The sequence below is a fragment of the Myotis yumanensis genome, unplaced genomic scaffold (genome assembly GCF_028538775.1).
Source record: "Myotis yumanensis isolate MYYU_CA2020_CCGP unplaced genomic scaffold, mMyoYum1.0.hap1 SCAF_13, whole genome shotgun sequence".
NCBI lineage: Eukaryota > Metazoa > Chordata > Mammalia > Chiroptera > Vespertilionidae > Myotis > Myotis yumanensis.
This window is the reverse complement of record NW_027223764.1, coordinates 55,264,773-55,280,527: the sequence shown is the minus strand read 5'-3', so window position 1 is coordinate 55,280,527 and position 15,755 is coordinate 55,264,773. Positions and strand designations below refer to the sequence as shown.

The 15,755-nt window shown below is 43.6% G+C and overlaps 1 protein-coding gene across 4 annotated transcripts in view; it reads left to right on the top strand.

Moving 5' to 3' along the window:
* Nucleotides 1-15,755, top strand: part of MARCHF8 (membrane associated ring-CH-type finger 8) — a 111,864-nt gene that overhangs the window by 2,677 nt on the left and 93,432 nt on the right. Inside the window, exon 1 of one of the 4 annotated variants that reach the window (XM_070433158.1) lies at nucleotides 14,238-14,384. The exons of the other annotated variants lie outside the window; for them this stretch is intronic. The gene's annotated coding sequence lies outside the window, so the exon portion shown is untranslated. Of the gene's footprint in view, nucleotides 1-14,237; nucleotides 14,385-15,755 lie in introns of those variants that run through there. 4 annotated transcript variants of the gene reach the window in all.

Genomic DNA, 15,755 nt, shown 5'->3' with positions numbered 1-15,755 from the left:
GATTTTATTATAAAAGGGATTAAAAATCCTTTTCCACGTGTTCCTTGCTAATATGTAGAAATACAGTTGGTTTTGTATATTACCTTTGTATCTTGTAGCCATTTTAAATTCACTTATTCTAGTATTCTTTTGCTTAGGGTTTTAGAATTTTCCATACCTACAATCATTGAAAAGACAGTTTTACTTCTTCCTTTTCAATCAGTATACAGTATCTTCCTTATCTTCTTTCTTTTTCTCTTTCTCCCTCCCTCACCCTCCTTCCCTCTTCCTCACTCCCTCCCTCCCTCCTTCCCTCCTTCCTTCCCTTCTTCCTTCCCTTTCTCTCCTTCCTCTTCCTCTTTCTCTTCTCTTTTTGTTTTCTTTCTTTTCCTTATTGTACTGTGTAGGTCCTCAAATTCAGTATTATGATAGAAGTGATAAGCATACATCCTCATTTTGTTCCCACTCTGAAGGGGAAAGTATTCAGTCTTAATACTTGATACAAAAAGCACTAACAATACTTTGTTGTTGTTGTTTGTTTGTTTTAAATTCAAATTCTTTATTGTTTAAAGTATTACATGAGTCCGTCCTTGTCCCCCCCCCCCCCCCCCCCCCCCCCCCCCCCCCCGCCACTTGACCTCTCCCCGGCCGCTCCCACCGCCCAATGCGGTTTTTTAAAAATGTTAAGTTAAACTTAATAAAAATTAAGACACTGTTAAGAAAAAGGAAAGAGATGCTACTAATTGGGAGCAAATACTTGCAATTCATATATCTGACAAAGGACTTTTATCCAGTGAATATAAAGAACCTCTATAAATCATTAATAAGAAGGCAGACAACTCAATTTACAATATTGGTAAAGAGATTTGGGTAGATACTTCACAAAAGAAGATATTTGTGTTTCCAATAGGCACATTTAAATTTTTCAACATATTTAGTTATTTAGGGTAATGCAAATCAAAATTATAAACAATGTTTAGCCTACAGGAATGGTTAAAATAGAAAAGACTAACAATATCAAGTGTTGATGAGGATATAGAGCAGTAGGAACTTAACATAAGTTGTTAGTAGGAACGTATAATGATACAGGCACTTTGGAAAAAGTTCTGATTAACTTTTACCTACACTTATTCTATGACCCAGGAATTCTACCCCTGGTTATAAAATAAAAAGTTGCATTACAAATGATTTATGCCCCAGTGATCAGAGATCAAACATGGCAATAGCTCAAATGTCTGTCAATAAGTACTCAATGAAACACTACCAAGCAGTAAAAAGGAAACTTCTGATAATGTCACAGCATGACATTAGCAAACATGCTGAGCAAAAGAAGCGGACACAAAAGAATATGTATTATATAATTTCATTCATATTTGTGCTAGAGCCCCAAACCCCCCCAAACACCTAATCTATATAATAAAGGCCTAAGCGACTGTTATGGCGGAATGACCAGAATGACCCATCGCTATGATGCACGCTGACCACCAGGGGGCAGATGCTGAACGCAGGAGCTGCCCTCTGGTAGTCAGTGCACTCCCACAGGGGGAGCACCGCTCAGCCAAAAGCTGGGCTAATGGCTGGCGAGTGTAGCAGCAGTGATGGGAGCCTCTCCTGCCTCCGTGGCAGTGCTAAGGAGCAGTGAGCTGAGCAGTAAGGAGCAGCAAGCAGTCGGGCGGTAAGAAGCGAGGGGTCCCAGACTACCAGAGGGATGTCCGACTGCTGGCTTAGGCCTGCTCCCCGCAGGTGGACATCCCCCGAGGGATCCCGGACTATGAGAGGGTGCAGGTCATGCTGAGGGAATGCCCCTCCAGTGCACAAATTTTGTGCACTGGGCCTCGAGCCAGTAATGAAGCAGATTAGTGGTTGACTGGGATCAGAGGTGGCGAGGGGATTGACTGCAGAGGAATTTAAAAATTTTTTTAAAATTGATTTTATTGGGGTGACATTAATAAAATTTTATAGGTTTCAAGTGTACAATTCTATAATACATCATCTGTATATTATATTGTGTGTTTGCCAAACAAAGTAAAGTCTGCATCCATCACCACTTATTTCTCCTTTACCCTCTTCTACCTCCCCTTTCCATCTGGTAATCAGCATACTGTTGTTGGTGTTTGTGAGTTGGTTGTTGATGTTTTGTTTAATCACTTCACCTTTTTCACCCAGTCCTTAGTACCCTTGCTCTCTGACCAGCTGTCAGTCTGTTCTCTGTATCTATGAGTCCGTTTCTATTTTAGTTTATTTTGTTCATTAGATACCACATGTAAGTGAATTCATGGAATTTCTCATTCTCTCACTGGCTTATTTTACTTAGCATATTACTCTCCATGTCCATCCATGCTGTCGTAAAAGGTAAGTTTTTCTTTCTTATGGCCAAGTAGTATTCCATTGTGTAAATGTACCAGAGCTTTTATATCTTCTCACCTACTGATGAACACTTGGGCTGCTTAAAGATCTTGGCTATCTATTTATATAAAAAGCCCGTGGCCCTAATGCCGTAACGACCAAAGACCGGTGTGGACGGGAGGGGCTGTGAGCGTGCAAGGCACGCGTGGGTGGGCAGGGCTGTGAGCATGACGGGGCGGCAGGTGGGGCGCGCGCAGGTGGGCAGGACTGCAAGTGCGGTGAGGCGCGCGTGGGTGGGCAGGGCCATGTGATTTTGTGCACTGGGCTTCTATAAATAAACTTGCAGTGAACGAAGTGGTGCATATGTGCTTTCAAATTCGTGTTTCAGGTTTCTTCAAATATATACCCAGAAGTGGAATTGCTGGGTCATAAGGCTGTGAGTGTGTCATATGATCTTTATTATGTTCAGGTATGATCCCTCTGTTCCCAGTTTGCTGAGAGTTTTTATGATAAATAAGAGGCCCAGTGAACGGATTCGTGCACATTGAAAGAAAATGGTGGCCAGCAGGGCAGGACTGGGGGAGATAGGCTGGACATGCCCTGGATCCAACCTCCTGCGGTCCCTCCCTGGCTGGCCACATCTGAGATGGTGCTGGGGCTCAAAGGGTGTCTGCGGAGTGAGTGGGGTTCCTCTGGCCTGGCTTGCAGGGATTGAAGGGATCCTGGAGTACGAGAGGGCACTCTGCAAAGTTGCTGTTGCTCAGCAACTCCAGTTTGAGCATTTGCCCCCTCGTGATCAGTGCGCATCATAGTTACCGGCCAGTTGGCCGGTCGGCCGGTCACTTAGCCTTTTAAAGATATAGTAGAGGCCCGGTGCACAAAAATTTGTGCACTCGGGGGTGGGGGGGTCCCTCAGCCCGGCCTGTGCCCTCTCGCAGTCTGGGACCCCTCAGGGGATGACCACCTGCTGGCTTAGGCCCGCTCCCCGGGGGATTGGGCCTAAGATGGCAATCAGACATCCCTCTGGCAGCCTGGCAGCCCTCGGGGAATGTCCACTTGCCAGCGGGGAGCAGACCTAAGCTGCAGTCGGACATCCTTAGTGCTGCTGAGGAGGCAGGAGAGGCTCCCATCACCACCTTTGTACTGACAGCCATCAGCCTGGCTTGTGGCTGAGCAGAGCTCCCCCATGTGGGAGCGCACTGACCACCAGAGGGCAGCTCCTGCATTGAGTGTCTGCCCCCTGGTGGTCAGTGTGTGTCATAGTGACCAGTCATTCCCAGTCTTTCTGCTGTTAGGGTCAGTTTGCATATTACCCTTTTACTATATAGGATAGAGGCCTGGGGCACGGGTAGGGGCCAGCTGGTTTGCCCTGAAGGGTGTCCCGGATCAGGGTGGGGGTCCCGCTGGGGTGCCTGGCCAGCGACTGAAGCTCCCAGCCTCTCCTTTTTTTCTTTTCTTTTTATTCTGGGATTTATTTACCTTCTATAATTGAAACATTGTTGCCGTCACTGGCGCTCCCAGCTCTGAGGCCGCGGCCGGCTGAAAGCAGGTATCTGGGGTTTGTTTAGCTTCTATAATTGAAACAATGTTGCTTTTGGGCTCAGAGCCGGGCCGTGGCAGGCGGGGAACCTTGGCTTCCTCCATCACTGGAGCAAGCAAGCCTCCTGTTCGCTTCAGCTGCGTGGCTGCCGACCACCATCTTTGTTGGCAGTTAATTTGCATATCGCCCTGATTAGCCAATGGGAAGCGTAGTGGAGGTATGGTTAATTACCCTTTTTGTCTTTTATTAGATAGGATTAGTTGAAAAGTGGACTGGTCACCAGACGACCAGACACTTAGCATATTAGGCTTTTATTATATAGGACTAGAAGCCTGTTGCACGAAGATTCGTGCAATAGGCCTTCCTTCCCCTGGCTGCTGGCACCAGTTTTCCTCCGGCACCCAGGACCCAGGCCTTTGAGGCTTGGCTTCTCTACTGCGGCTGCAGCGAGGCTTGGCTGCAGAGAAGCCAAGCCTCTTCAGTTTTCAGTCTTCACTCCAGCTGGAGTGAGCGTTCAGTCTTCGCTCTGCACCTGCATATGCAAATTAACCGCCATCTTTGTTGGGTTAATTTGCATAGTCGTTCTGATTGGTGGGTGTAGTGGAGTGACACCAATTTGCATGTTTCTCTTTTATTAGTATAGATATTAGATATTAGACTAGAGGCCCGGTGCATGGACTCATGCACTGGTGGGGACCCTTGGCCTGGCCTGTACCCTCTCACAGTCCGGGACCCTCAGCGGATGTTGGAGAGTGGTTTCAGCCTGATCCCTGCAGGCCAGGCTGAGGGACCCCACCAGTGCATGAATCCCCCTAAGGGGTCCCAGATTGTGAGAGGGTGCAGGCCAGACCAAGGGCCTCCACCAGTTAATCTCTTCCCACCTTCCTCCCTCCCCCCTTTCCTCTGAGATTTATCAGTCTGTTCCATGTTTCCATGCCTGTGGTTTCTGCTTCTGTGTTGAGCGTCTGCCCCCTGGAGGTCAGTGTGCATCATAGCTACTAGCCAGTTGGCTGTTTGGCTGTTTGGCTGGTCACTTGGGCTTTTATATATATAGAATGGGTGTTGGATTTTGTCAAGTGCTTTTTTTCTGCATTTATTGATAGGATCATGTGATTTTTTAATCCTTCATTTTGTTTATATGATGTATCACATTTATTGATTTGTAAGTATTGTACCAACCTTGTATCCCCGGAATAAATCCCACCTGATTATGGTGTATGATCTTTTTAATGTATTGCTGCATCCAGTTTGCTAATATTTTGTTGAGGATTTTAGGATGTATATGTTCATCATGGATATTGGCCTATGATTTTTTTTTTTTGTAGTGTCTTTCTTTATCTGTTTTTGGAATTAGGATAATGCTGGCCTTATAAAAAGAGTTTTGAAGTCTTCCCTTCTCTTGAATTTTTTGGACTAGTTTCAGAAGGATAGGTGTTAGTTCTTTTTTGAATGATTGATAAAGTTCACAAATGTGAAGCCATCCAGTCCAGGACTGTTGTTTACTGGGAGTTTTTTTTTTTTTTTAAATTACTGCTTCTATTTCATTAGTTGTGATTACTCTATTTAGATTTTCTAATTCTTCCTGCTTCAGTTTTGGAAGATTGTATGTATCTATGAATTTATCCATTTCACCCACATTTTCCGATTTATTGACATACAGTTGTTCATAGTATTTTCTTACAATCATTTGTATTTCTGTGGTATCAGTTGTTACTCCTCCTCTTTCATTCCTGCCTTTACTTAATTGGGTCCTCTCTCTTTTTTTGATGAATCTGGTTAAAGGTTTGTCAATCTTGTTTGTCTTTTTAAAGAACTGGCTCATGGTTTCATTGATCTTTCATATTGTATGGTTTTTATTTTTATTTTTAGTTTCTCTGTCATTTTCTCATCTTAATTATATCTTTCCTTCTACTTATTCTGGGCTTTGTTTTTCTTTTTCTAGTTCTTTTAGATGTAGAGTTAGATTGTATACTTGAAATTTTTCTTGCTTCTTGAAATAGGGCTGTAATGCTATGAACTTCCGTATCAGGACTGCGTTAGCTATGTCCTATATATTTTGGGTCACTGTGTGTTCATTTTCATTTGTTTCCAGGTAATTTGATTTCTACTTTTTTTTCTCATTGTTAACCCATTCATTGTTTAATAGCATGTTTTTGAGCCTCCACATGTTTGAATAATTTATTTTTTAAAATTGTAATTGATTTATAGTTTCATACATTTGTGGTTAGAGAAGATGCTTGATATGATTACAGTCTTCTTGAATATCTTAAGACTTAGTTTGTGTCCTAACATGTGGTCTATCTTTGAGAATGTTCTATGTGCACTTGAGAAGAATATAGTCTTTTGCTTTGGGATGAAGTGCTCTGTAAATATCAATTAAATCCATCCTATCCAGTGTGTCATTTAAGGTCACTGTTGCCTTGTTGATTTATTGTCTGGAATATCTATCCATTGATGTCAGTGGGGTATTAAAATTCCCTACTGTGTCTATATTGCTGTTGAGATCGTCTTTAATTTTTTTACAGATTTTTAAAATATACTTAGGTTCTCCTATGTTGGGTGCATATATGTTTATATACTCTTGTTGGAATGATCCGTTTAGTATCATGCAGTGACCTTATTTGTTTCTTTTATGGCGTTTGTTTTGAAGTCTGTTTTGTCTGATATAAGTATAGCTACCCCAACTTTGTGTGTTTTTAAAAAAATATATATTTTTATTGATTTCAGAGAGGAAAGGAGAGGGAGAGAGAGAGAGAAACATCAATGATGAGAGAGAACCATTGATCCGCTGCCTCTTGCACGCCCCCTACTGGGGATCGAGCCCACAACCCGGGCATGTGCCCATGACCGTAGTCATACCTGGTATCTTTCAGTCTGCAGGCTGATGCTCTATTCAATGAGCCAAACTGGCTAAGGCCCAACTTTGTTTTTTGTTTCCATTTGCATGGAATTTTTTTCCATCCCTTCATTTTTTTTTTTTTTGTCTTTTTGTATATCCTTTGTTCTGAGGTGGGTCTCTTGTAGAGAATATATATATGGGTTATAGTTTTTGTTGTCCATTCAGCTACCCTATGTCTTTTGATTGGAACATTTAATTTGTTTACAGTTAAGGTTATTATTAACTAGTGCCCCGGTGCACAGATTCATGCACATTGAACGGAAATTAATTAGAAGAAATATTTTAATATTGCTTTTCACGTCTTGCTAATGAAAAAAAAATAAAAAGATTCCACTGAGTCTCCTATCTACCTGCTCCAGGACTTCTGTGAGGATCAAATGAGATGAGGCACCGGAAAACACTCACAAACATTTGGTTAAACTGTAAAATGTTTGCACCTGGCTATAAAGCAAGCCAGGTTCCTGGGCTGAAGAAACTCCAAGAAGGCTAGTCACTAGGGAGAGGAAGCCGGGCGTTGCTACATGATGTCATTACCCAGTGCCCACAGCGACTGTTTCTGGGTTGGGCTGGGCTGTGGGCCACATTTTATACCATGGGGTCTTGGCAACGTTGGCTGCGATTTGGTGGGGTGTCTCTCTGGGGTGGTGGCGGGGCCTGTGTCCCACTTGGGGGGTCCCTCAGCCCAGCCTGCACCCTCTCCAATCGGGGACATCCCTCTTGCAATCTGGGACTGCTGGCTCCTAACCGCTCACCTGCCTGCCTGATCGCCCCTAACTGCCTCTGCCTGCCTGCCTGATTGCCCCCAACTGCCTCTGCCTGCCTCATCACCCTTAACTGCCCTCCCTTGCCAGCCTGGTCTCACCCCCAACTACCCTCCCCTGCCGGCCTAATCTCGCCCCCAACTGCCCTCCCCTGCCAGCCTGGTTGCCCCCAACAACCCTTCCCTGCCGGTCTGATCTTGCCTCCAACTGCCCTCCCCTGCCAGCCTGATCTCACTCCCAACTGCCCTCCCCTGCTGGTCTGATCGCCCCTAATGGCCTCTGCCTTGGCCCCCACCACCATGGCTTTGTCCGGAAGGAAGTTGGATGTCCAGAAGATGGCCGGTTGACCCAGTCTCATTAGCATATTACCCTTTTATTAGTATAGATAGATTATATAGGATAGGATTGCTTAAATGTGGGGAAAAGCCTTTTTCATCAGGAGGAGATGCTCTTGGCAGATAAAAATACATAATCCCTGTATCTGGACAGATAGCCAGCCATATGCACTATACTGCCAAACTGGTCATTAAAAAATTGAACCTCTTTCTTACACCTTACACCAAACAGCTGTTGCCCTTAAAACCCCTCCTCAGCCCCCACCTTAGGTTCTGCCTTCACAGTTCACCCAGATTAGGTTCTGATTGTTCAGTTTCTATGCCAGTCAGCGTCAAAAACTCTGCCTCCTAGGCAGCCATTAGCTCCTTGCACTTCATTCAGATTTGGTTCTGATTGGTCAGTTTCTATGCCAGTCAGCGTCAAAAACTGCGCCTCCTAGGCAGCCAGTGGCTCCTCATACTTCACCCAGATTTGGTTCTGATTGGTCGGTTTCTATGCCAGTCAGCATCAAAAGCTGCGCCTCCTAGGCAGCCAGTGGCTCCTCATACTTCACCCAGATTTGGTTCTGATTGGTCGGTTTCTCTGCCAGTCAGTGACTCCGGGCCTATCAACGGGCCTGATCAGAGAGGCAGGGCTGATCAGCAGTCCCAGCAGAGGCCCAAGAGAAAGAGAGGTGCGGCTGCTGGCCAGGCCTGGAGCAAAAGAGAAAGGCAAGTGCTTATCAACAGCTGCCATGGAGGCTCAGACCCTGCTTTTCTCTCCAGGCCTCTTTGGGCCTGGTCCACAGCCCACTCGGCAGTCACTGCTGGGTTGGGGTGCCCGCAGTGGTGGCAGTCAGTGCTGGGTCACCATGACAACCCAGCACTGACTTCTGCGGTAGGTGGAGCCTTTGGTCATTTTGGATGTTATGGACACTGGCTCTTTATATATATAGATAGGTACTTATTGCCATTTTATCCTCTACACTTATGTTTCTCTTTCTCTCTATTTCTTCTTCTTCTTGAAGCTGGCCCTTTAACATTTCTTGCCATACTGGTTTGGTGGTAATGAACTCATTTAACTTTTTTTTTTTTTGTCTGGGAAACTCTTTATTTGTCCTTCAAGTTTTAAATGATAGCCTTGCTGGAGAAAGTAGTCTTGGTTATAGTTCCTTGCTTTTCATCACTTTGAATATTTCATGCCAATCTTTTCTGGCCTGAAGTGTTTCTGTTGAGAAATCAGTTGACAGCCTATGGGAGCTCTCTTGTAGGTAAGTAACTCTTTCTCCCTTGCTGCTTTTAAGATTCTCTCTTCATCTTTAACATTTGCCATTGTAATTATGATGTGTCTTGTTGTGGGCCTCTTTGTGTTTACCTTGATTGGGACTCTCTGTGCTTCCTGAACTTGTGTGACTTTTTCCTCACTATGTTAGGGTAATTTTCAGACATAATTTCTTCAAACTGGTTCTTGATCTCTTGCTCACTCTCTTCTCCTTCTGATACCCCTATGATGTGGATGTTTTTATGCTTGATGTTGTCCCAGAGGTCCCTTCAGCTCTCCTCATTTTTTTTTTTTTTTGTAATTCTCCTTTCTTTTTGATGCTCTTCGTGGGTACTTACTGTTACCTTGTTCTCTAAATCACTGATTTGACCCTCTGCTTCACCTAAGTGCTATTGATTCCATCTAGTGTGTTCTTCATTTCAGATATTGTATTCTCATTTCTGACTGGTTCTTTTTCATGGTTTTCATGCCCTTTTTAATGCTTACCATCTCTTTTAGTTCTCACTGAGATCATCCATTTCTCCCTGAAGGTCCTTGAGCATCCTTACAACCATTCTTTTAAACTCTGCATCTGATTATATTGGTTGCTTCCATTTCATTTAATAGTTTTTATGGAAATTTCTCTTGTTCTTTCATTTGGGGCATATTTCTTTGTCTCCTCATTGTGTCCCTGTGTATTCGGTAGATCTGCTACAGCTCCCAAACTTACTACGGCTTTTTGATGTAGGTGTCTTGTTGGACTCAGTGGTACAATCTTCCCGCTCACCTGAGCTCAGTGCTCCAGGAATGTTTCTTGTGGGTTATGTGCACCTCTTTTTGTAGTTGAGTCTTGCATTATTTTGGTCCTTTCTTGTTCCTTTATAGGCTGGATGACTATAAGGATAAACCTCGATCCCTATGTTTGAGTCATTGTGCAGGGGCTGTCGTCAGAGATGAAGTTGTTCCCAGTAGGGTCTGGTGCCTGTTGGAATCCCCCGTTGGATGTGCACTTGTGTTGCTAGTCTGGTTGTGCTCTAGTGTGGTCTGAAGCCCATTGGTTGTGTTGGTTCTGGGTTCACTTGGGCAGAGTTCAGGTACACGTCAGTGTCAGGTGTGTGTAACCAGCCTTGCCCTACCTGCCTGGAGCTACCATGCTATGCACTGTTTGTGGCTGTGTCTACTTGGCTTGGGAATGTGTGGGAGGGTCCAATCTGTATACAAGGATCAGCTTCCACCGCTTAGAGCTGGGGGCAGATCTGTAAAAGGTCTGAGATTTTCTGAGGTTTGCCTCCACCTGTTCATTACTCTCCTCCCCCTGAGGTTGTCTAGTCTTTTTCCAGGGCATCTGTAGAAAGACTGTAGAGTGGATCCAGCCTACCTGTGACCCACAAACCCTTCCACAGTTCACAAACTTGGTAAGGTGGGGTGACGGGTTGGGATGACAGTATTAGTAAATCGCCTACTTGGTTGTCTCTCTGTCAGGCTCTCTATAAGGGAAAGTGGACCAGACTCTAAGGCCATACTTCTTGGTCTCTGCCTGAATCTCTGACTCTAGCTTCTCCAGGAGGAGTGTACTGCAGGTTCAGGTTGGGTGCTGTCAGCTGTCCCTTCTGCAACCAACACACAGGAGGAGGCCATTGGGACTCAGGAGGGCAGATCCAAAGAGTCTCCCATTGAGGGTGATGACAGCCAATTTTGCAGGAGGGGACGAAGCACTTCATCCAGTCCTGGACCATTGTCCCAGCTCCCAGTAGCACTCCCTTTCCTTCGTGGAGCTGAGCTCAGCAGGTGTAGACACTGGGACTTTGGAGGCAGATCTAACTCGTCTCCCATTAGAGGTGAGCCTGTAGGGAGGGGTGGGCACTTCTTCCCCTGCCCCGGGCAAAAGCCTCCAAGGGAGGTGTGCACTGAATGTCTCGGCTCTGAAAAGCTCCCAGACTCCCCTGCGGGAATGAGCTTAGCAGGGCGGGGTCCCGGCAGCCAAAAGGAAGGTCAAATTTATCTGTTGAGGAATAGCCCAGAGGAGATTCGAGTGACCCCCACCACACATTCTGTATCCACACAACCCAGCACCCATCTGTCTGATTCTCAGTAGATGTGCTCAGAAAGTCCCAGCTCTGTGTGGCTCTCTTACCCCCCACAGGACTGAACTCAGTAGGGCAGGGCCATAGGTAGTGGAAGGACAGGCTCAATGATTCCACAGTTAGTGGGGGCGCAGGCTCTGCCCTGGAGGTGGGGAAGAATGGTCCCTTTTCTAAAGCTACACAGTCTCGGCCAAGAGCTTCAGAAAAAGAGCTCCCCAAAGGTCCTACTCGGTACAGCCAGCAAAGCCTCCTCTGCAGGCCCAGAGCAGGCAGAGTGGTGTCACCAGTAGTTGGAGGACCTGGCAGTATAGTCCCCAGGCTGGTGCTGTAACAATAGGAGCGCTTGACCCTGGGAAGGTGGCCTCTGGGTCTAGCTGACTCTCTGTTCTCCCATGCAGACTGAATCCCCACTGACTTCAATTCCAGATGCGCTGTGAGCTCCTCTTCCTGTCTCTGTTGCTCTGGGTGGGAATCCCTGTGCGGGGTTGAGACCTCATGCACCTGGGGGAGGGAGTTTTGCAGCCAAGATATTCCTTTGGCTTCTCTCAGCTGCTCTATGTGGGTGTCATGTTCAGCCCTTTCTGCGTCTTCACCTTCTTACCAGTCTCCATGTGGCTTCTTCTGTAAATCCTTGGTTATAATATTCCAGTTCAGCTAGCCTTCAATTAGTTATTCAGGTTGATTGCTCTATAATTCAGCTGTAAATCTGATTTGGTGGTGGGCGCAGGTGAGTGTAGCTTCCACATGTTCTGCAGCCGTCTTGGAATCCCTACTTTATTATTCTGAAGGTGTGTATTATTGCTTGGTGTGTATTTTGTTCATGGCACACAATCAATCTTATGTGGGAAAAGCCTTTGGGAAGTGATTGACACCATGGAACTACTTGGCTAATGTTTCTCAAGAAGCTCCAGGCCATAAATGAATTCCTTCTCTGCTACTCCCAGAAGGATTAGATTGAATTCAGGGTAGTTGATGTGGAAGGTGATACTTTAATACTATAACTTGGTTTTTAAGTTAAAATGACTTTATTTTATGCTAGGAGGGCACATACTGGAAACCTTTAAATTTATCTTGACTTCTTAAAAACTTTACATTTTTTTGTAGAAAGGCTAACTTTTATATCAAAGCACTAAAATTTTGAGGAACTACTGGAAATCTTAAGTTTGTTAATTTGGTTGTGATAATGTTAGGAATGTTCTAGTACTTATCCAGGTGGCATAGTGATTAAGGATATAGGCTTTGGAGCCAGCTTCAACACTTACTATGTGACCCCAGGCCTGGGTTTCTTCATCCAGACAGTGGGGATGGTAACCATTACACTGTTTCATAGAGTGGTTGTGATCATGTGAGTTTCGTTTCTAATATGTTACTGAAAATATGTATCTGTGTTATCATCAGACTTAAAAAATTATGTCAATTCTGTTACTTATGCACCATCTTATACAACTTGGTATAGTTCTGAGGGTATTAGACTTAAGAGTTAGGAAACCTGAGTTTCACTCCCTACTTTCTTTATGAGTAGCTGCTTGACCTCTAACAAGCAGCTTAGCTTCATCTTTCTCTGCCTGACTTAGCTCATTTGTAAAATTGAGGTTGGGTTTGAAGTGGTTCATCTCTAAGATTCATTTTAGTTCTTTTATGAATCATAATTGAGCTAACTAAGACACAATTCATGAGGAGAGCATATTTTACAACCCAGGGAAGAAAAAGGCTTGGTGTGTGGAGGGTAAGATTGAGAATAATTAGAGTTGTCTTGCTTCTAATATATGGCAAAATAAACAATAATATATTGACTTAGCATAATGGACACATTTCTAATACTTGCTACTGTCCAACACAGAAATGGGCCACTATTTCTGTGCTGTATGCTTCCTAACACTGAAAGGACAAAGGTCAAGGTCATACTGGCAAATGATGCTTCAGAGTCAGGTCCAAATTATTTAAGCCTTAGCTAGGGATGGTGCTGGATATCTTCTCTAACCTTCTGGCCTCCCATGGGTGGAAATCATGGCATGATAAAGTTATTAAAGTAATCAAGAAAAAAACCATATTGCATTGTGGTTACTAACTTTAAATGAATTATAATGATGATAATTCATATATTAAATTCTTTTTTTATCTGTAATTTTTTTGAAGTGCAGACTAAATACACTGTTCTGAGTTTTGAAAAAGTTGCTCTTCTTAAGTCTTATTTAGTTTTTGATGATTTATCTGGGAAAAGCAACACTATTATTTTCATTGTTTTGAGTGATCTTTCAGTGCTTGCCACTTTTAAGCAAAGCTGGGAACTGTGAGTTTGGGTTCTTAGGTCCTGTAGAGATATGCAACTGAATGTGTCATTGACTGTGTTGGTGCATTGCCAACTGCTCTGGAGATGTTTACCAGTCTGGGCAGTTTTGATAATATTATCTTCGTATAGGGTCTGCTATGAAGCAGTCTTTGAAGAAATATATGTGGGGGAGCAAACCCTTGAGGGAAAAGGTATTCTTACTACTTTTATTAAATTAAAATGCTCTCCCCCCCCACCCCCAGTTCGTGTGTGTGTGTGTGTGTGTGTGTGTGTGTATTTCCTAAACGATCTCAGGCCTCCTTTACCCACTGGGTGCCCTATTCCTGATGAGTTGGGTTTAGACTCCAGTGAACCAGGGGATAAATCAGGTTATGGCAGGCTTCTCAACCTTAGCACTGCTGACATTTGGTAATGGATAATTCTTTGCTGTGGGGCTGTCCTGTGCATTGTAGTATGTTTGGTAGCATCCCTGGTCTCTTCCTACTAGTGCCAGTAGCACCTGCCCCCCAGTTATGCCAATCAAAGATAGCCCCAAGACATAGCCAAAAGTCCCCTGGGCAGCAAAATCACCAAAGTTGAGAGCCACGGACTTATGGATGCCTCTCCCAGCCCTCTGCCACAGTTGTGGTCATCCTACTCTCTGGTTTCTCCATGTTGCCAGCCCAGCTCACAGCCTCCTCCCCCTGATTGTGCTCTGCTCTGCTAATGAGGTGGAAAGTTGCCAACAGGAAGGTGGAATCAGTGGGGAAGAGGGCAGAGCTGGAGTCAGGTGTGACCTCGGTAGTCGCTGAGCACTGCAACACACGGATGGGTGTGTGTTTTTGGTGGCAGCTAATGATTAGACTTGAATGTACTTTGACATGAAAGTGAGCTGACAGAGTGACACTGGTGGTCCTAGCACACAAAACAGGTATGTGGCATCTGCATGTTGTCTGAAGCCTGCTGGGAGTCTGGGGTTTGGAAAGAAAGCTGCATGGATGTTTTCTCCGTAGTACTTTTTACTTGAATGGGTAAGGGAAACAGAAACTGCTTCTTGGTTAACTTCCATGTTCAATTTAGATTTCAGTTTTGAGGTGACTTTAGTAGATAGAGTCAATATTTTTTTTTACATGAATGAAATGACGTGGGAGAATTTGTAAATATAAAGTGGCAAATATTTAAATAGTGCAACTGGGGTTGATGCCATAACCTAAGAAACACTCAGAGTGCTCAGGGAGTGAGGCAGGTAACTGGGCTTGATACACCATATGAGGAACGGTGGGGGCTGGTGGTGAGGGATGGCATGGAGATCTCGTAGGTAAACTCAAGACTTGGGGCAGGTGTTCACAGGCCTTGTTAATATTCATTTTCAAACAGTCAATGTTTGTCATTAGTACTTTTATTCTGGGATTTATACATTTTTTTTAACCTAGTCACAGTCATCCTGAATGCTGTTTATTTTATAAACCATACTCTCTTAACATTTATTGCATAACACTTCCCACTTCAATTACTTAGTGACTGCATACTGCATTTTATGTTATATTCTAATTTACTTAACCCTTTTCCTATTGCTTAATGTAGAACTTATTTTAAAGAATTTTGCTACTGTAAATATCCTTTGATGGATATATTTGGCAATACATTTTAATCCAGAGTTCAGACCATTTCTTTCAGATAGTGTCATGAACTAGAGTCACTGGGTGAGATGGTGTGGATATTTTTTAAAAATTAAATTTGTTGGGCTGACATTAGTTAATAAAATTATATAGGTTTCAAATGTGTAATTTTATAAAACATTATCAGTTTTTGCATTATGTGTTTACCACCCAGAGTCAAAACTAGGAAAGTTGACACCTTTACCCTTTATTTTTAAGGCTCTTGATTCCTGTTACTAAACTGCTCTACTGAAAAGTTCTAGCTAACACTTGTATTAGCAGAGTGTTGAGTGACCCTTTTAGAACATTTTTGCCACAGTTGGGTGCTATTAAAAAAAAAAAAAAAAAAAACGGATTTAACAGGGGTAAAACATCTAATTTTTGTCTTTCTTTCCCTGTTTAAGTTATTGGTGAAGTTGATTTTTTGTTGTTTTCCTTTAAAACTTCATTAGTTTCTTTTGTAAATTGGCTCTGCATGTCTTTTTCCCCTTAATTTTTGGGGGTTTTACTGTTTATTTTTTTCTGATTCTTTTGTACAGTTTATATATACATATTTTGTTTTTATGTTCAGTTTATTATTTATTTGTTAATTAAGCTTAACATTCAGTATTATTATATACTAGAGACCCGGTGCACAAAAATTT